Here is a 21584-nt window from a genome sequence, read left to right as displayed (position 1 = left end):
CATAAATTTTTATTTTTACATATTACAATTATTATATTAATTACTAATTATTTTTGTTCAAACAAGACACACCAATATGCCGAAGATTACTATTTGCCAGAGGCAAATATTTGAACCCTACCAGATGATACAGCATGTTATGATTCAGTTTTTCTCATGAAATTAGGAGTTATGGCACTGAATATTCCATGCTCATAACCAAAACTTCTGCCCAAATTTATGAATTAACCTTGAATTATCCAGTTAGAAAAGAGCAGGGAGGACTGATGACAGAAAAATCTACAAAACTGTAGTACTTATGTTACCGAACTGAACTTGGATCTGCTTTACCACTTGCACAGCAAAGCCAATCTACTGACATGGGGTTGTGGTGAAGGAAAGCACAACCTTTATTGCATGGCTCCCAGCAAGGAAAATGGGCAGCTTATGCTCAAAATATCTGAAATCCCCAGTAGCTTTCAGGGAAGGGTTTTAAAGGCAACATTGGGAGTGAGGGTTGCAGAGTGTGAGATTTTATAATTGGCTGGTGGTGAGGTAACAGGACGTTTCAGGAATCTTAATCATCAACCTCTTGTTTCAACCCATCTGGAGTCTATGTGCTTGTGGTCAGTGTGTAGTCACCATCCTCCACCTGGGTGAAGGCCTTAGTTTCTGCAAACCAACTCAAAGATATGCAACAGATGGTTATGTGTATCCTTTGAGAAGGAATTAGGACTCTGTTTTATTGCTGAACTATTAAGATATCATTCCTTTTCTTGCTTGACTGCTTTTCTTTTGTTTCTTCATTCACTCATTTCCCTATTTAGGTAACTGCTTGAGTCTGTTCTTTGGAACTCAGGGAAGGCCTAGGAGACTAAAGCCTTTTTCTACAAACAAGAAACGGGAACATGGTGGAACTTTTGGACCCAAGAAGGCCCTTCATGGTCCTGCTTGATTTCAGTCCCACCTTTTCTTTGATACTCTTCAGTCCTGAGGGCAACAGGGGAAAGAAAAGAAAGGGAATAAAGTTTTGGATGGAGAGGCAAATTGACTCAGCGGGGGAACTCGGTTTTTGCGGGGGCTCAGTTTCACTTATCCCAGCATCCTCTTTACAATAGACTTTTTCTTAAATATTACCAGTTAAGTTTGTTCTACTCAAATATTGATTACAAGATTATGTGTGTGTGTGTGTGTGTGTGTAAATGGAACATTTCCAGGGTATTGAAAATGATTAATTTTACATATTTCCTTTCTAGATTCTGGGTATTACATATTATTTTAGTATTTCCCTGTATGCAGGAAAATATGTGTACGTTTACTCAACTAACTCCTTTTTTTCCTGAAGAAAGGATAGGTGATAAAACTATAATCTGAAAGCAGGCACATATCTTTCTTGAAATTAGTTTCAAACTTTTACTTATTTTTTTAGAATATAAAAAATGAAATGGAAAATGAACTGGAAATTTGGATGTGACTCTCAATAAATATGCTGAGAATTTAAAAGTGGAGGCAAAAAGTGTTTGTTGAAACAATTTTAGAGTAATTTATTATTTTTATTACCACTACAGTTAATGCTATCTACTTAGTAGAATATTTAAAGAAATCCTTTCTAAGCACTGATATAGACATTAAAAATACTGGATTCTAATACTATCATGGTTTTCAATGTTATAACCTTTATAAATCAGTATACTCTATGATCTTTTATTCCCTTATCTGTAAATGATGGAAAGGGCTAAATGCTTTGGAAAGTCACTTCCAGTTATGTATTTCATCAATGAACATCAGCGAGCTTCCCTAAATGATTCATCTCCCAACCCCCATTCCCATAATTTGGCATACAGATGATAAATGATGGAACTAGGTATCTACTTATAACAGTGGAAAACAACACTGTTAGTGGAAAAGTGGCTTTCTCAAAGAGGCTTTTATGGTAAAGGACATTTTTCTAAGAACAAAAAACACTTACATAGGTGAATCATTACTGTTACATTTTAAAGATTGCTTTTTGGTTATTTTCTATGTAAACATAGATAGATAGGTAGATAGACAGACTTGCATCATTATATATACAAAAAAATTTATAAAGTAAGCTTGAAAAAAGCAAATAAATTCAGCAAATTGTTTACAGACTTATACATTTAAGTGATAAAATATACCTGTTAATTTGCACAATAGTTCAACAAAAGTTTAACAATAAATTAATTCAATGAAGTAAAGAAAAAGAGTTCTTGGATTATTTGGCTTATTTACATTGATTGAATTGATCAAAATGGACTAGTGACTGAAAAAGATTCATTGTGGTTTTGTGGTTTTCAGGAACCGATGTCAGGATGGAACATCTCTTCTGAATATATGGACTTTGCTGTCTCATCTTATAGAATTTCTCATTGTTTAAATTATTTCTGTCATTTAATGGATTTTCACTTAGAGTAGAATCTCATTACACTAAATTGTCACCAACCTGAAATTTTACCTTTTAAAATAGTCTTTTCTCATCATCCCTGACTAATCTTCTCTAAATTTCCACTTCATTTGCAATTCTCTTTTTGGTCACTGAGGATCTCCAAAATGAAGTCCAGTTCATTATATGCCTCATTATCAATATTACCATAGCACTATTATTGTTGCTTACTCCAATGACATTTGATGTCTTCGATTCAGTCTTATTCCTAAGAACCTTGGAAATGCTACAGCCAGATAATTTGGACCCTTTTCAAAGCACAAACTAATTTTATTCTGATACGCAATAAATCTCAGGAGTGTGGGGGAGGAAAAATAAATTTCCCTCTACCTTTCTATGTTCTTGGCTAAGACACTCTGTAATAAAAGACAGATTAAGGAGAAAAATGAACAGAAATTTAGTGATATGTATACCTCCTGTATACATGGGAGACACCTAGGAAAACTGAGTAACTCCCTGAAATGGCCCAAGCCATGACCTTAAATACCATCTTCAGCTAAAAACAAAAGGACGATATTGGGTATGGGGACAGTCAGTTATGGGAGGTTATCAGGCAAAGCACAGTAAACAAGGGTATGGTTGTTATGCAAATTTAAGTTCCCACCTTCTCCAATGATAAGTTTCTAGACATGAAGTAATCCTGGTACAGAGAGGGAAACACCCTTACAAATGGAGATTTTCCGTATAAATATAAATGTCTTTTACAAAACGGTAACTTCTACTAGTTTTTCACAGCTTCTCCTGTGACTGCAGTTCCTTAAAAATAACCAGCTCAAAATAATCTTAATGCCAAAGATACCTATTTTGGGGTGGCAAATTCTGCCCCCCTTCAGTGGGCCAAGAATAGCACTGAATTTGGAGAGGTGATTTTTTTCTTCTTTTCTCCTTAGTGCTAGAATAATTTAAATAAAGTCCCTATAATTTTGTTTTGTTTTGTTTTTTTCTTTGCTTGATGGGTATTTTGGTTTTGGTTTTTGCTTTTGTTTTTATGCATAACCTAATGGAGATTGTTTCAATTTACTTCAGAATTACTTAGCTCTGTACTGTTATTATAAATTTCCATAAAACTTATTTCTTTTTTTTTAAAGTGTTTTCTTGTCTTTACCAGTTGTAATAATTTCACAGTTAGACAAGCAAAGTAACTGAACTCTCCTCACCCACATCACTTGTAAAAACAATTTACTTGATCTCACCAGCAAAAGTTAAAATAATAAACTTGGATAGAATTTTTTTTTCAATACTCATGTCAACGTGTTACTGATCTGATTATAAATACAGAAAAATGAATCAGGGTTATAAAACTATGTAATTGATGGTACCAAATTTTGTGTTGATATATATATTTTTAAATGTTTTGAAAATGTAAATCATCACCATTATTGTTTGAACTATCCAGTTTTCATAGTTGTACTCCTCACAAAAACCTGTATGGTATGAATTAGATTTCCAAACTGTTCAAAATTCAGTTTTATAGCATTGATAGCAATAACAAAAATCTCTGTCATGTTTTTAAAAATACTAGAAAAACATTCTTCTGCCTTATGTTCTTGAACTAGAGAAAAATATAACCCAACATCCTACTAACTGAATTATTTACCCACTGGCCTTTTTATACATTTATAAGATAGTGGAAAAAAAAAAGGAACATCCTGAAATATCACATTTCTATAGTAAATTTTAAATCCTAAAGAAAACATTAAAATTTGTTCAAGATAATTTTAATGTTTTTATTATTATAATTATGTTGTTCAAATTATATACCATATACACTGACCAAGAAGGCCTTACTATTCCCTTCAGGTTCACTAGACTTTAGACAGGTTCCTTTCTGACTATAATCCCCTGACCTCCCTTTTCTTAAAGCATTTACTATAGAAAACTTTCAATTTTAAGTTATTTCTCTAACCTTTTTAAGATAGATATAAAAATTCTACAATGCATGAGTTCTTTCTCTAGGACCTGGGACCATCCTTTTGAAATGTAATCATTAGAAAAGTAAGACCTCTATCTCCCATTCTGTGTGGGATAGTAGGAGCCTTACTGTGATAAGCACCAGTTAGCAAACCCTGATAGCCTAATCACATAGACCACTCCTCCACTAAGATCTCCAGTACTTTTCGATTCATCCACCTAGAGTTTAAAAGTCCTTCTGCCTTTTGTTTCACTGGAGTTGAGTTTAATATCTCTTCTCTATAGACTTGACCTCTATTGCACTAATTTTTTTAACACCTTTATTCCAGTATAATTGATTGACAATGTTGTCTTAGTTTCTGCTTTATAACAAAGTGAATCAGATATACATATACATATTTCCACATATCTCTTCCTTCTTGCATCGCCCCGCTGCCCTCCCTATCCCACCACTCCAGGTGGTCACAAAGCACTGGGCTAATATCCCTGTGCTATGTGGCTATTTCCCACTAGCTATCTATTTTACATTTGTTAGTATATATATGCCAATATCACTCTCTCACTTCGTCTCAGCTTACCCTTCCCCCACCCTGTGCCCTCAAGTCCATTCTCTACCTCTGCATCTTTATTCTTGTCCTGTCCCTAGGTTCTTCAGAACCATTTTTTTTTGTTTTTGTTCTTTTTAGATTTCATATGTATGTGTTAGCATATGGTATTTGTTTTTCTCTTTCTCACTTACTTCACTCTGTATGACAGACTCTAGGTCCATCCACCTCACTAAAAATACCTCAATTTCGTCTCTTTATGTGGCTGAGTAATGTTCCATTGTATTTATGTGCCACATCTTCTTTATGCATTCATCTGTCAGTGAACGCTTGGATTGCTTCCATGTCCTGGCTATTGTAAATAGAGGTGCAATGAACATTGTGGTACATGACTCTTTTTGACTTATGGTTTTCTCAGTGTATATGCCCAGTAGTGGGATTGCTGGGTCATATGGTAGTTCTATTTTTAGTATTTTAAGGAGCCTCCATACTGTTCTCCATAGTGGCTGTATCAATTTACATTCCCACCAACAGTGCAAGAGGGTTCCCTTTTCTCCACACCCTCTCCAGCATTTATTGTTTGTAGATATTTTGATGATGGCCATTCTCACTGGTGTGAGGTGATACCTCACTGTAGTTTTGATTTGCATTTCTCTAATGATTAGTGATGCTGAGCATCCTTTCATGTGTTTTTTGACAATCTCTATATCTTCTTTGGAGAACTGTCTATTTAGGTTTTCTGCCCATTTTTGGTTGGGGTTGTTTGTTTTTTTGATATTGAGCTGCATGAGCTGCTTGTAAATTTTGGAGATTAATCCTTTGTCAGTTGCTTCATTGGCAGATATATTTTCCCATTCTAAGGGTTGTCTCTTTGTCTTGTTTATGGTTTCCTTTCCTGTGCAAAAGCTTTTAAGTTTCATTAGATCCCATTTGTTTATTTTTGTTTTTATGTCTGTTTCTCTAGGAGGTGGGTCAAAAAGGTCATGCTGTGATTTATGTCATAGTGTTCTGCCTATGTTTTCCTCTAAGAGTTTTATAGTGTCTTGCCTTACATTTAGGTCTTTAATCCATTTTGAGTTTATTTTTGTATATGGTGTTAAGGAGTGTTCTAATTTCATTCTTTCACATGGAGCTGTCCAATTTTCCCAGCACCACTTATTGAAGAGGCTGTCTTTTCTCCATTGTATATTCTTGCCTCCTTTATCAAAAATATGGTGACCATATGTGCGTGGGTTTTTCTCTGAGCTTTCTATGCTGTTTCATTGATCTGTATTTCTGTTTTTGTGCCAGTACCATACTGTCTTGATTACTGTAGCTTTGTAGTCTAGTCTGAAGTCCGGGAGCCTGATTCCTCCAGCTCCATTTTTCTTTTTCAAGATTGTTTTGGCTATTCAGGGTCTTCTGTGTTTCCTTACAAATCGTGAAATTTTCTGTACTAGTTCTGTGAAAAATGCCTTTGGTAGTTTGATAGGGATTGCATTAAACCTGTAGAATGCTTTGGGTAGTGTAGTCATTTTTAGAATGTTGATTCTTCGAATCCAAGAACATGGTATATCTCTCCATATGTTTGTATCATCTTTAATTTCTTTCCTCAGGGTTTTATAGTTTTCTGCATACAGGTTTTTTGTCTCCTTAAGTAGGTTTATTCCTAGGTATTTTATTCTTTTTTTTGCAGTGATAAATGGGAGTGTTTCCTTAATTACTCTTTCAGATTTTTTATCATTCATGTATAGGAATGCAAGAGATTTCTGTGCATTAATTTTGTATCCTGCTACTTTACCAAATTCATTGATTAGCTGTAGTAGTTTTTTTGTAGCATCTTTAGGATTCTCTATGTATAGTATCATGTCATCTGCAAATAGTGACAACTTTACTTCTTCTTTTCCAATTTGTATTCCTTTTATTTATTTTTCTTCTCTGATTGCTGTGGCTAAAACTTCCAAAACTGTGTTGAATAAATACTGGTGACAGTGGAAAAGCTTGTCTTCTTCCTGATCTTATTGGAAATATTTTCAGTTTTTCACCTATGAGAATGATATTGGCTGTGGGTTTGTCATTTATGGCCTTTATTATGTTGAGGTAACTTCCCTCTATGCCTACTTTCTGGAGGGTTTTTCTCATAAATAGGTGTTGAATTTTGTCAAAAGCTTTTTCTGCATCTATTGAGATGATCCTAAAGTTTTTCTCCTTCAATTTGTTAATATGGTTTATCACATTGATTGGTTTGCGTATATTGATGAATCCTTGCATTCCTGGATAAACCCCATTTGATCATTCTGTATGATCCTTTTAATGTGCTGTTGGATTCTGTTTGCTAATATTTTGTTAAGGATTTTTGCATGTTTGTTCATCAGTGATATTGGCCTGTAGTTTTCTTTCTTTGTGACATCTTTGTCTGTTTTTGGTATCAGGGTGATGCTGGCTTCGTAGAATGAGTTTGTGAGTGTTCCTCCCTCTGCTATATTTTGGAAGAGTTTGAGAAGGATAGGTGTTAGCTCTTCTCTAAATGTTTGATAGAATTTGCCTGTGAAGCTATCTGGTCCTGGGCTTTTGTTTGTTGAAGAACTTAATCACAGTCTCCATTTCAGTGCTTGTGATTGGTGTGTTTATATGTTCTATTTCTTCCTAGTTCAGTCTCAGAAGGTTGTGCTGTTCTAAGAATTTGTTCATTTCTTCCAGGTTGTTCATTTTATTGGTATATAGTTGCTTGTAGTCATCTCTCATGATCCATTGTAATTCTGCAGTGTCAGTTGTTACCCCTCATTTTTCATTCCTAATTCTATTGATTTGAGTCTTCCTTTTTTTCTTCTTCAGTCTGGCTAATGGTTTATCAAATTTTTTTATCTTCTCACAGAGCCAGCTTTTAGTTTTATTGATCTTTGCTATAATTTTCTTCATTTATTTTCATTTACTTCTCATCTGATCTTTATGATTTCTGTCGTTCTGCTAACTTTGGGCGTTTTTTTTTTCTTCTTTCTGTAATTGCTTTAGGTGTAATGGTAGTTTGTTTATTTGAGATGTTTCTTGTTTCTTGTGGTAGGATTGTATTGCTATAAACTTCCTACTTAGAACTACTTTTGCTGCATTCCATAGGTTTTGGGTCATTGTGTTTTCATTGTCATTTGTTTCTAGGTGTTTTTTGATTTCCTCTTTGATTTCTTCAGTGATCTCTTGGTTATTTAGCAGTGTATCGTTTAGCCTCCTTGTGTTTGTATTTTTTACAAATTTTTTCCTGTAATTGACATCTAGTCTCATAGTGTTGTGGTCAGAAAAGATACTTGATGCGATTTCAATTTTCTTAAATTCACCAAGGTTTGATTTGTGACCCAAGATATGATCTATCCTGGAGAATGTTCCATGACGACTTGAGAAGAAAGTGTATTCTGTTGTTTTTGGATGGAATGTCCTATAAATATCACTTAAGTCCATCTTGTTTTATGTGTCATTTAAAGTATGTGTTTCCTTATATATATTTGTTTTGGATGGTCTGTCCATTTGTGAAAGTAGGGTGTTAAAGTCCCCTACTATGATTGTGTTTCTGTTGATTTCCCCTTTTATGGCTGTTAGCATTTGCCTTATGTATTGAGGTGCTCCTATGTTGGGTGCATAAACATTTACAATTGTTATATCTTCTTCTTGGATTGATCCCTTGATCATTATGTCATGTCCTTCTTTGTCTCTTTTTTTTTTTTTTTTCTTTTTTGCGGCACGTGGGCCTCTCACTGTTGCGGCCTCTCCAGTTGCGGAGCACAGGCTCAGCGGCCATGGCTCACGGGCCCAGCCGCTCCGCGGCATGTGGGATCTTCCCGGACCGGGGCACGAACCCGTGTCCCCTGCATTGGCAGGCGGACTCTCAACAACTGCACCACCAGGGAAGCCCCTTTGTCTCTTTTAATAGTCTTTATTTTAATGTCTATTTTTTCTGATACAAGAATTGCTACTCTAGCTTTCTTTTGATTTCCATTTGCATGGAATATCTTTTTCCATCCCCTCACTTTCAGTCTGTATGTGTCCCTAGGTCTGAAGTGGGTCTCTTGGAGACAGCATATATACAGTTCTTGTTTTTGTATCTATTCAGCCAGTCTATGTCTTTTGGTTGGAGCATTTAGTCCATTTACATATACAGTAGTTATCAATATGTATGTACCTGTTACCATTTTCTTAATTGTTTTGCGTGTGTTATTGTAGGTCTTTTCCTTCTCTTGTGCTTCCTGCCTAGCAAAGTTCCTTTAGCATTTGTTGCTAAGCTGGTTTGGTGGCGCTGAATTCTCTTAGCTTTTGCTTGCCTGTAAAGGCTTTAATTTCTCCGTCTAATCTGAATGAGGTCCTTGCTGGATAGAGTAATCTTGGTTGTAGGTTTTTCCCTTTCATCACTTTAAATATGTCCTGCCACTCCCTTCTGGCTTGTAGAGTTTCTGCTGAAAGATCAGCTGTTAACCTTATGGGGATTACCTTGTATGTTATTTGTTGTTTTCCCTTGCTGCTTTTAATATTTTTTCTTTGTATTTAATTTTTGATAGTTTGATTAATATGTGCCTTGTCGTATTTCTCCTTATACTTATCCTGTATGGGACTCTCTGTGCTTCCTGGGCTTGATTGACTCTTTCCTTTCACATATTAGGGAAGTATTCACCTATAATCCATTCAAATATTTTCTGATTCACTTTGTTTTCCTTTTTTTCTTCTGGGACCCATATAATTTGAATGTTGGTGTGTTTAGTATTGTCCCAGCGGTCTCTGAGACTGTCCTCAATTCTTTTCATTCTTTTTTCTTTATTCTCCCCTGTGGTAGTTATTTCCACTATTTTATCTTCCTGGTGACTTATGCATTCTTTTGCGTCAGTTATCTGCTGTTGATTCCTTCTAGAGAATTTTTCATTTCATTTATTGTGTTTTTCATCATTGTTTGTTTGCTCTTTAGGTCTTCTAGGTCCTTGTTAAATGTTTCATTTATTTTCTCCATTCTATTTCCAAGATTTTGGATCATCTCTACTATCATTATTCTGAATTCTCTTTCAGGTAGACTGCCTATTTCCTCTTCATTTGTTTGGTCTGATGGGTTTTTATCTTGCTCCCTCATCTGCTATGTGTAACTCTGTGTCTTCTCATTTTGCTTAACTTACTGTGTTTGGGGTCTCCTTTTTGCAGGCTGCAGGCTCGTAGTTCCTGTTGTTTTTGGTGTCTGTCCCCAGTGGCTAAAGTTGGTTCAGTGGGTTGTGTAGGCTTCCCGGTCGAGTGGACTGATGCCTGTGTTCTGGTGGATGAGGCTGGATTGTGTCTTTCTGGTGGGCAGGACCATGTCCAGTGGTGTGTTTAGGGGTTCCTGTGACCTTTTTATGATTTTAGGCAGCCTCTCTGCTAATGGGTGGGGTTGTGTTTTGTCTTGCTAGTTGTTTGGCATAGGGTGTCCAGCACTGTTGCTTGCTGGTCATTGAGTGGAGCTGGGTCTTAGCGTTGAGATGGACTTCTCTGGGAGAGCTTTTGCCATTTGATATTATGTGGAGCTGGGAGATCTCTGGTGGGCCAAATTCGTGAACTCGGCTCTCCCCACCTCAGAGGTACAGGCCTGACACCCGGCCGGAGCAAGACCAAGACCCTGTCAGCCACATGGCAATCATCTTAGGTTGCATTTCCGAGAAGCAGTCAGAGAAGTTCAAGCGATTCATTAGAAAACAGTGCCTCAGGGCCTTCCCTGGTGGCGCAGTGGTTGAGAGTCCGCCTGCCGATGCAGGGGACGCGGGTTCGTGCCCTGGTCCGGGAAGATCCCACATGCCGTGGAGCGGCTAGGCCCATGAGCCATGGCCACTGAGCCTGCTCGTCCACAACAGTGAGAGGCCTGCATAACGCAAAAAAAAAAAAAAAAATGAAAACAGTGCCTCAGGAGGAGTGAGGAAGGCAGGAGAAGTGAAGGATTAAATCTAAACAAGTATGTGATTGCAGCAGAGACTAATTTCAGCTTAATTCCACAGGAAAGTTCTGAAATCAAAAATTACACCTGAATTATTTCCTATTGCAGTAAGTGTTAATAGATTCTTTCTTGCTATTTTTCACAAGTGTCCGGTACAATTTCCTTTTCACATTTTAATGTTAATTGATTAACCTTAAAGTTTTACTCCATGATCATGTTATATTAAATATATACAGCATATCCTAAAATATATATTCCAATTTATTCATATTCTTCATCTCAAAAAGTGACATTCTGATGAAAAATCTCAGGAGGCAATGCTCAAGCAATTCTGATTAAATCAGAGCCCCAAGATGTGTACATAGCTCTCTTCACAGTTTTCCCCTGTTGTCACTTATGTATTTGGTAAACCACATACGGGTTTACCAGGGAAGTATTTCTCGTATTAAAATCATACACAAAATGCTCTCTGTACTCCTACATTCTTGCTTTTTAAAAAAGATTCTGTTTATTTCAGATTTGCTGTTATAACAGAACACGTTTTTGATGTGTTTTACACTTTACATTTTTACTTCACAACAGGGAACAGCTTATTAGTGGGTGGTAGAACTGGGATCCAGACGTGACTGAGCCAATATGTATATATCTGTTAACTTTAGCTCTTTTTCAGGCTGGAATATATTGAATGAAATGACTTGGAAGTCACATATACCATGAAGTAAGGGAGGTTCTGAAAGATAGGGCCTCTCATAGTGGATCAGAAGCATCAGCATTTCCTGGGAACTTCTGAGAAACTCTTAGAATGGGGCCCACTGCTCTGCATTTTAATTTAACAAGCCCTCCAGGTGATTATTTAGCATGCAATAGTTTAAGAATCTCTAATATAGACATTGTATGTGTTTGGACCAACATCAGTTGGATGATGAAAAGGCAAATTACCTGAAGTTTCCTAGATTCTTCTAGCCATTTATGCAATTTATCTGGCCTTGGTACATTTCCTCTTCTTTTTCAGCAGGTTCGCAACTTTTCCTAGAGCTCAGAGTTAGTTCAATGGAAGATCTGAGCGATGTGGACCACTGAGTTTCAAAAACTTCCCCTTTCTAGCAAAGCCTTCTTTGATTAGAGAACATAGATTTTTCCTCATTTACTCCCTTAAATATAGAGAGCTTTCAGCAAATAGAAGGACTTTTCGGGAGCACTCTCCATGATGCTTGCAATCCAGTTAGGCTAGGTATTAAGCATGGGATGATTCTAACCCCTTTGCTTCTCTGCTTGTAAGATTCCCCAATAGCTCCAATATTCTACTTGTACTCAGTGATACTGAGTGGCACCTGAATGTGTCTGTGCCATGCTTTACCTAACACTGAACATTTTGAAACTTTGAGATATTAAATAATGATTTAGGAGAGCAGTGTTTAGCCACAGCAGAAGATGCAAACTAATAGAAAACTTAAGACTTCCTTTGGTGGTTCTTTGATAATGCCAGATGTAAGTCACTATTTTACGAACAGATGCATCAGAAGAAGAAGTAAAAGGTAGACAAAAAGGACTCTATAAAGCTAAGAATTTGGTTAGTAGGGAAAACCCACAATTATATAGAATAAATTAGAATATAAACTAATTTTTACATATCTGAAATGAAACGCAAATACAATTTATGATATCAACTTTTTAAATTTAAGCTTGCAGAGTAATGATATCAGAAACATAAATGGTACAGAATCAAAGCATGGTATTTTATATAGTATCCTTTATGAATCACAAATACCTAAAGGTCTCATAAAGTCAATAAAAAAATAGTCTTTATAATGAAAATAAGCCAGGGATGATGGTGTTCCTTCAGATGTTTTCAGATTCGGAAATAATTTTGATGTAAAATTAGTCAATCATGCATTAGAACAACAGTACATTTTAAGGCCAAGGATACTCGTTTTGAAAACCAGTTACATCGTTTAACTGTGATTTTTTTTGTTTGTTTTTTTGTTTTTTGGTGTTGTTCAAGTTACCAAGTCTTAGCTGAAAAACTGGAGAAAGACCTACCTCACAAAATTTTGAAAATAATATTTGCAAATTGTGTAGCCTCTGTTATTCCTGGTACATTGAAGTATTTGATATATATTAGTTCTCTTCCCCATGTTTTACAAAATGATTTCTATGATCCAAGACGTTTCTAGTCTTGGCCATGGTCTAGTTTCCTATTGCTGCTGTAACAAATTGCCATAAACTTAGTGGCTTAGGACAATAGAAATTCATTATCTTACAGTTCTGGGGGCCAGAAGTTTTAAAATCAAGGTGCTGACAGGGTAGGAAGTGGGAAGGAATCTGTTTCCAGCTTCTAGAGACCACTTGCGTCTTCAAATCTCTTTCTCTCTGACCTCTTCTGTAGTTGCATCTCCTATTCTGGTTGACTATTCTACCTTCCTCTTTCCATTATTATGGCCCTTGTTACTCTGCTGGGCCCACCCAGATAATTCATGGTATTCTCTCCATCTCAGGATCATTAATCACATCTGCAAAGCCCTTTTTCTATGTAAGGTATCACATTCACAGTTTTCAGAGATTAGTAATGAACATCTCTTGAGGATCATTATGTTGACTACTATGGGCCAACTTTAAAAAGAAAAAGAACTTTTGAAAAAGTCCTAATAACTTATTTAAAATAAAATAAATTAAATTCCCTTTATTCCTGACAACTCCCCTTCAGTTTGAATACTTAGAGACCAAGGAGTACAATTATTTTTACTTGTGGCAAAAATATTATACTAAGGAATTAATAATAATGTTTTTAATTATAAAAACAAATAACCAAGCAAATTTAACATAAAACAACACAGTCTTCAGATAGCTAAAATATAAAAAACATACTAAAGTAAGGGAAGACAAATTTGTCTCTAAAGGCATTTCAATGGAAAAAATATGCAAATACTTGCAAAGATTTTCTGATTGGTATAAGAGCCAATTTTAAATGTCTTCAAATTGACTTGCAATAAAATCTTAAAGCACTCTGAATTCAAGTTCATTAAGGAGTTTTCTCTTTGCATGACACTTCAGCAAAGAGAAAAATGTGTGTGGTAAGATTACAATATATTTTTTACAGCTGTTGTATGGTGAGAAATACTGTGCAGAAAGTATAGATCTGGAGAAAGAAACATGTATTTGAATGTAATCTTAGCTTTGTGCATGATTAGTTCATGTCAAAGCATATACTTGTAGCTGTTGTTTCCGAATACCATCCTTACTTTAGGTCTAAGTTAAGGTTAACTTAATTGCAGCTATGTTTATTTCTCCCAAGGCTTAAATTAAAAAGATCTAACTCTTTGCCTCTTTTAACTTTTTCTAATCTCAACAGAAGTAAATTCTTATATAATCAAACAGAGCAGATGAGGAATATGTAATTGAGGAAGTATGACAATTTACAAGAAAGAATAAGCAACTTATTCTGCTTATAAGAAATCAAAGGGGGCTTTATAGAGCATGCTTACACAGCCTTGAGAAATGCAGAGAGGAACAACAGGAAGGATGAGGAAGATGTTTCAGGAAAGAACAGCTTCAATGTCATGGAGATGAGAAAAAACATGGTATCAGTACAAAAAGCAATTTGGTAAGTCTAGAGTAGAGGGTCAAGAAAGCAACAGATGTGAAATGTTTATAAAGGCAAACAAGTGAATATTGGAGGAACTTGTCTCAAATGTTATAGAGCTTAGATGTAAACTTTACAGGGCAGGAACGATAATTGTGGAAGCAGTCTGGAGGATAAATTAGAAGTAGGAATTTGAAATCTTGGAGTGAAGATAACCACCTTGGAGATCCTTGGCAATTGCAGTAGGGATATGGAATAGAAAGTAGCTTAATGTTTTTTAATATAACCCTAAATTTAATTTGATTTGTTAGGTTGGTAAAAAAAAAAAAAAGAATAGCACTTTAGATAGTTGACAGATTCCTGCCTTGGGGGAATAGTGAATACACTTACTGAATAAGCATGTGCAAGGAAATGAAGATTTTGGAGGTGAGTCCGTGTTAGGTTCTATATTTGAGCTATATCAAAATTGAGGCATTTTGAGGACTTCAACTAAAAATATTGAATCCATAGGTATTATTGGCCTAAGATGGTCATAATGATCAGACATTATCAGTGTATGTGTTAAAATAATGAATTGGATATAATTGTCTAGGAAAAAAATGTACAGCAAGAAGGTTAAGAATAGAACTTTGATGATCACAATGCAAAATAGAAATCATTGGGTCAATAGTAATGTTAGTTACAGCAAAACCATATTCAGAGAGAAACTATTCTATTTAGTTTCTTTTTTTTAAGTCTGTTTTAAAACTCCATTGTACAATTTAATAAGCAACCTTCTAGAATTAGGCAAACCAAATTTGAAAACACACTGAAATCTCTATAAGTATAAATGAATACATTTACAGGATATACAAAGATTGAATATAATACATCCCTCAGAAAGTACACAGCATTTTCTACGCCTACTTTTCAGCAACATCACAGCTTGTTAGAATTCAAGGCTAACCCTATTTTCTTTTCAAAGAAGCATTATCTGTGTTCACATTAAGTATCTAAATTTTTTTTTATAAAATATAAAAGCTGAGATGGTAATTTTTCCCTCAACAATTTTCCCCTTAGATCTGATGTTTGTGTGTCACCTAAAATGCTGCTGATGGGTATGAATTAGGACCATTTTGTTCTTTTATTATTAATCATGTTTTCAAAAAACTAATTTTTATCAATTTTTGGCTTACGAAATAAAATCTTAGATGCAGTAATGCTTTTTTGACTTCCATTTATTTATAACTATGTTTTTATTATAGTCTTAATTTTTTTTTAAAAGGAATTTGGATTTTTTTTTTAATTTATTAATTAATTTATTTATTTCTGGCTGTGTTGGGTCTTCGTTTCTGTGCGAGGGCTTTCTCCAGTTGCAGCAAGTGGGGGCCACCCTTCATCGCGTTGCGCGGGCCTCTCACTATCGCGGCCTCTCTTGTTGCGGAGCACAGGCTCCAGACGCGCAGGCTCAGTAGTTGTGGCTCATGGGCCTAGTTGCTCCCCGGCATGTGGGATCTTCCCAGACCAGGGCTCGAACCCATGTCCCCTGCATCGGCAGGCAGATTCTCAGCCACTGCGCCACCAGGGAAGCCCTAGTCTTAATTTTTAAAAAGACTTTTTTTTCACTGCCAGGGCAGGATTGGATCCCTGGTGATGGAACTAAGATCCTGCAAGCTGCGTGGCCAAAAAAAAGAAAGAAAGAAAAAGAAAAGCACTTTAGGTTTTTAATGTACACAATTATTTTTAATTTTTTTAAAATTTATAAAGAAAAGTTACATAAATAGCCCATTGAACATATGTTCAAATAGAGATGTAAAATGTGAGTAAAATCTTAGTAAAGCATAAGGATTTGCGTATCCGTTAGTTCCATTATGTTGATTGGATTAACCAAATCCTCTCTTTTAAATTCAGGTATTCTTGTGTAGGGTGAAATAAGGTCACGTGTTAAAGCATGCTAGTAAAATTAGAGAGTTGTTGGTTTGTCTTTCAGTGGCTAACCTTGTTTTTTTTGTTTTGTTTTGTTTTCGCTGCGTTGGGTCTTCTTTGTTGCTGCACGTGGACTTTTCTCTAGTTGTGGCGAGCAGGGGCTACTCTTCCTTGCGGTGCACGGGCTTCTCATTGCGGTGGCTTCTCTTGTTGTGGGCTCTAGGTGTGTGGGCTTCAGTGGTTGCAGCACGTGGGCCCTAGAGCACAGGCTCAGTAGTTGTGGTACACGGGCTTAGTTGCTCGTGGCATGTGGGAAATTCCCAGACCAGGAATCGAACCTGTGTCCCCTGCACTGACAGGTGGATTCTTAACCACTGCGCCACCAGGGAAGTCCCTAACCTTGTTTTTAATTGCATGCCTATTAATTTGGTGCATTGAAGTTCAAGTTTGATTGGTATTCATCACTGACTGTGCTACTCTTCTATTATTTTTGCTGGATATTAATATTGTTGTCTTTTCCTTAATTGGGTGTAGGTTTCTGTAACATATATTTTTGGCTTTAAGCTCTTCCACATCATTCCGTTTTAATCTAATTCTTTAGAAGCAGATTTTTTCCCAATTTTGTATTTTGATACAATCTCAAATGTTTGCTTCCTATAAACAGAATTTAAACAATAACATTTTACCTTATCTAGTGTATTTGTTCTATCTTTCGTGAATTTTTTGTTCTGTAAATAATTCTGAAATGATTTAGAATATATGTATACTTGTTTTTAATCAAAACAGACCTTAGGTAAAAATTCATTTTCCAAGATTTTTACAGACATATTTACCTAATTGAAATTAAAAAAACAACTTTTGACTTTTCAAAAGTTACTTATTGTATTAATTTGCTGTGTTTTATACTTTGCTTTTTAATTTAAATATTTTTATTTCATTTTCATTTTCTGTTACAAACATATGACAGCTATTTATCATCACAATCATTCTAAATGTAAGGTAAGTAAATTTATTTTTCTGTTTTTATCTTGTAAAATTGGCTTAATTGCTACTGACTATTCTTTCCAGTATTACTTTTTCAATTTTAAGATTTCCATATTAATTTCTCAAAGATTTTGGTGCATTTTTTGTGAGTTTTAAAAATATCTGAGTAATATATTTTCTCAAAAATTTGTTTTTAAACATTTTATCAAGAAGGCACATTTTTTTTTTACAACAGGTTATTAGTCATCAATTTTATATACACAAGTGTATATATGTCAATACCAATCGCCCAATTCATCACACACACCCCCACACCCCCCCCCACAGCTTTCCCCCTTTGGTGTCCATATATTTGTTCTCTACATCTGTGTCTCAGTTTCTGCCCTGCAAACTGCTTCATCTGTACCATTTTTCTAGGTCCCACATATATGCATTAATATACGATATTCGTTTTTCTCTTTCTGACTTACTTCATTCTGTATGAGTCTCTAGATCCATCCATGTCTCAACAAATGGCCTAATTTCGTTCCTTTTTTATGGCTCAGTAATATTCCATTGTATATATGTACCAAAACTTCTTTAGCCATTCATCTGTCGATGGGCATTTAGGTTCCTTCCATAACCTGCCTATTGTAAATAGCGCTGCAATGAACATTGGGGTGCATGTGTCTTTTTGAATTATGGCTTACTCTGGGTATATGCCCAGTAGTAGGATTGCTGGATCATATGTTAATTCTATTTTTAGTTTTTAAAAGAAACTCCATACTGTTCTCCATAGTGGCTGTATCAATTTACATTCCCACCAACAGTGCAAGAGGGTTCCCTTTTCTCCACACCCTCTCCAGCATTTGTTGTTTGTACATTTTCTGATGTTGCCCATTCTAACCGGTATGAGGTGATACCTCATTGTAGTTTTGATTTACATTTCTCTAATAATTAGTGATGTTGAACAGATTTTCATGTGATTCTTGGTGATCTGTGTGTCTTCTTTGGAGAAATGTCTATTTAGGTCTTCTGCCCATTCTTGGATTGGGTTTTTTTGTTTTTTTAATACCGACCTTCATGAGCTGTTTATATATTTGAAGATTAATCCTTTGTCCATTGATTCGTTTACAAATATTTTCTCCCATACTGAGAGTTGTCTTTTCATCATATTTATGGCTTCCTTTGATGTGCAAAAGCTTTGATATTTCAATAGGTCCTATTTGTTTATATTTGTTTTTATTTCCATTACTCTCGGAGGTGGATCAAAAAAGATCTTGCTGTGATTTATGTCAAAGAGTGTTCTTCCTATGTGTTCCTCTAAGAGTTTTATAGTGTCCGGTCTTACATTCAGGTCTCGAATCCAGTTTGAGTTTATTTTTGTGTATGGTATTAGGGAGTGTTCTAATTTCATTCTTTTACATGTAGCTGTCCACTTTTCCCAGCACCACTTGTTGAAGAGACTGTCTTTTCTCCATTGTATATCCTTGCCCCACTTGTCATAGATTAGTTGACCATAGTTGCATGGGTTTATCTCTGGGCTTTCTATCTTGTTCCATTGATCTGTGTTTTTGTTTTTCTGCCAGTACCATATTATCTTGATTACTGTAGCTTTGTAGTATAGTCTGAAGTCAGGGAGTCTGATTCCTCTAGCTCCATTTTTTCCCCACAAGACTGCTTTGGATATTCGGGGTCTTTTGTGTCTCCATACAAATTTTAAGATTGTTTCTTCTAGTTCCGTAAAAAATGCCATTGGTAATTTGATAGGGATTGCATTGAATCTGTAGATTGCTTGGGTAATATAGTCATTTTCCCAATATTGATTCTTCCAATCCAAGAACATGGTATATCTCTCCATCTGTTGGTATCATCTTTCATTTCTTTCATCAGTGTCTTATAGTTTTCTGCATACAGGTCTTTTGTTTCCCTAGGTAGGTTTACTCCTAGGTATTTTATTCTTTTTGTGGCAGTGGTAAATGAGAGTGTTTCCTTAATTTCACTTTCAGATTTCTCATCATTAGTGTATTGGAATGTAAGAGATTTCTGTGCATTAATTTTGTATCCTGCAACTTTACCAAATTCATTGATTAGTTCTAGTAGTTTCCTGGTGGCATTTTTAGAATTTTCTATGTGTAGTATCATGTCATCTGCAAATAGTGACAGTTTTACTTCTTCTTATCCAATTTGTATTCGTTTTATTTCTTTTTCTTCTCTGATTGCTGTGGCTAGGACTTCCAACACTATGTTGAATAATAGTGGTGACAGTGGAAAACCTTGTCTCGTTCCTGATCTTAGAGGAAATGCTTTTAGTTTTTCACCATTGAGAATGATGTTTGCTGTTGGTTTGTTGTATATGGCCTTTATTATGTTGAGGCAGGTTTCCTCTATGCCCACTTTCTGGAGAGTTTTTATCATAAATGGGTGTTGAATTTTGTCAAAACTTTTTCTGCATCTATTGAGATGATCATACGGTTTTTCTTCTTCAGTTTGTTAATATGGTGTATCACATTGATTGACGTGCGTATATTGAAGAATCCTTGCATCCCTGGGATAAATCCCACCTGATCATGGTATATGATCCTTTTAATGTGTTGTTGGATTCTGTTTGCTAGTATTTTGTTGAGGATTTTTGCATCTATATTCATCAGTGATATTGGTCTGTAATTTTCTTTTTTTGTAGTATATTTGTCTGGTTTGGTAACAGGGTGTTGGTGGCCTCATAGAATGAGTTTGGGAGTGTTCCTTCCTCTGCAATTTTTTGGAAGAGTTTGAGAAGGATGAGTGTTAGCTCTTCCCTAAATGTTTGATAGAATTCACCTGTGAAGTCCTCTGGTCCTGGACTTTTGTTGGTTGCAAGATTTTTAATCACAGTTTCAATTTCATTCCTTGTCATTGGACTGTTCATATTTTCTGTTTCTTTCTGGTTCAGTCTTGGAAGGTTATACCTTTCTAAGAATTTGTCCATTTCTTCCAGATTGTCCATTTTATTGGCATAGAGTTGCTTGTAGTAGTCGCTTAAGATGCTATGTATTTCTGTGGTGTCTGTTGTAACTCCTCCTTTTTCGTTCCTAATTTTATTGATTTTAGTCCTCTCTCTCTTTTTCTTGATGAGTCTGCCTAATGGTTTATCAATTTTGTTTATCTTCTCAAAGAACCAGCTTTTAGTTTTATTGATCTTTGCTATTGTTTTCTTTGTTTCTATTTCATTTATTTCTGCTCTGATCTTTATGATTTCTTTCCTTCTGCTAACTTTGGATTTTCTTTGCTCTTTCTCTAGTTCCCTTAGGTGTAAGTTTAGATTGTTTACTTGAGATTTTTCTTGTTTCCTGAGGTAGGCTTTTATAGCTATAAACTTCCCTCTTAGGACTGCTTTTGCTGCATCCAGTAGGTTTTGGATTGTTGTGTTTTCATTGTCTTTGTCCCTAGGTATTTTTTGATTTCGTCTTTGATTTCTTCAGTGATCTCTTGGTTATTTAGTAACATATTCTTTAGCCTCCATGTGTTTATGTTTTCTACATTTATTTCACGGTAATTCATTCCTCATCTCATAGCGTTGTGGCCAGAAAAGTTGCTTGATATGATTTCAATTTTCTTAAATTTACTGAGGCTTGATTAGTGACCCAAGATGTGATCTATACTGGAGAATATTCCGTTCGCATTTGAGAAGAAAGTGTAATCTACTATTTTTGTACGGAATGTCCTATAAATATCAATTAAATCTATCTGGTCTATTGTGTAATTTAAAGCTTTTGGTTCCTTATTTATTTTCATTTTGGATGATCTGTCCATTGGTGTAAGTGAGGTGTTAAAGTCCCCCACTATTATTGTGTTACTGTCGATTTCCTATTTTAGAGCTGTTAGCAGTTGCCTTATGTATTGATGTGCTCCTATGTTGGGTGCATATATATTTATATTTGTTATATCTTCTTCTTGGATTGATCCCTTGATCATGTAGTGTCCTTCCTTGTCTCTTGTAACATCATTTATTTTAAAGTCTATTTTATCTGATATGAGTATAGCTACTCCAGCTTTCTTTTGATTTCCATTTACATGGACTATCTTTTTCCATCCCCTCACTTGCAGTCTGTATGTGTCCCTAGGTCTGAAGTGGGTCTCTTATAGACAGCATATATATGGGTCTTGTTTTTGTATCCATTCAGCAAGCCTGTGTCTTTGGTTTGGAGCCTTTAATTCATTCACGTTTAAGGTAATTATCAATATGTATTTTCCTGTGACCATTTTCTTAATTGATTGGGGTTTTTTTTTGTAGGTCCTTTTCTTCTCTTGTGTTTCCTACTTAGAGAAGTTCCTTTAACATTTGTTGAA

The 21584-nt window shown here is 35.4% G+C and overlaps 1 long non-coding RNA gene across 1 annotated transcript in view; it reads left to right on the top strand.

Moving 5' to 3' along the window:
- The window catches only part of LOC125961244 (uncharacterized), a 122400-nt gene extending 105236 nt beyond the window's left edge, over positions 1-17164 (top strand). The window contains exon 2 of the long non-coding RNA XR_007471674.1: positions 15999-17164. This is a non-coding gene — a long non-coding RNA (uncharacterized LOC125961244). The remainder of the gene's footprint in view (positions 1-15998) is intronic.
- The last annotated feature ends 4420 nt before the right edge of the window (positions 17165-21584 follow it).

The sequence above is a fragment of the Orcinus orca genome, chromosome 15, assembly GCF_937001465.1.
Source record: "Orcinus orca chromosome 15, mOrcOrc1.1, whole genome shotgun sequence".
NCBI classification, from domain to species: domain Eukaryota; kingdom Metazoa; phylum Chordata; class Mammalia; order Artiodactyla; family Delphinidae; genus Orcinus; species Orcinus orca.
This window is presented reverse-complemented; position numbering and strand designations above follow the sequence as displayed.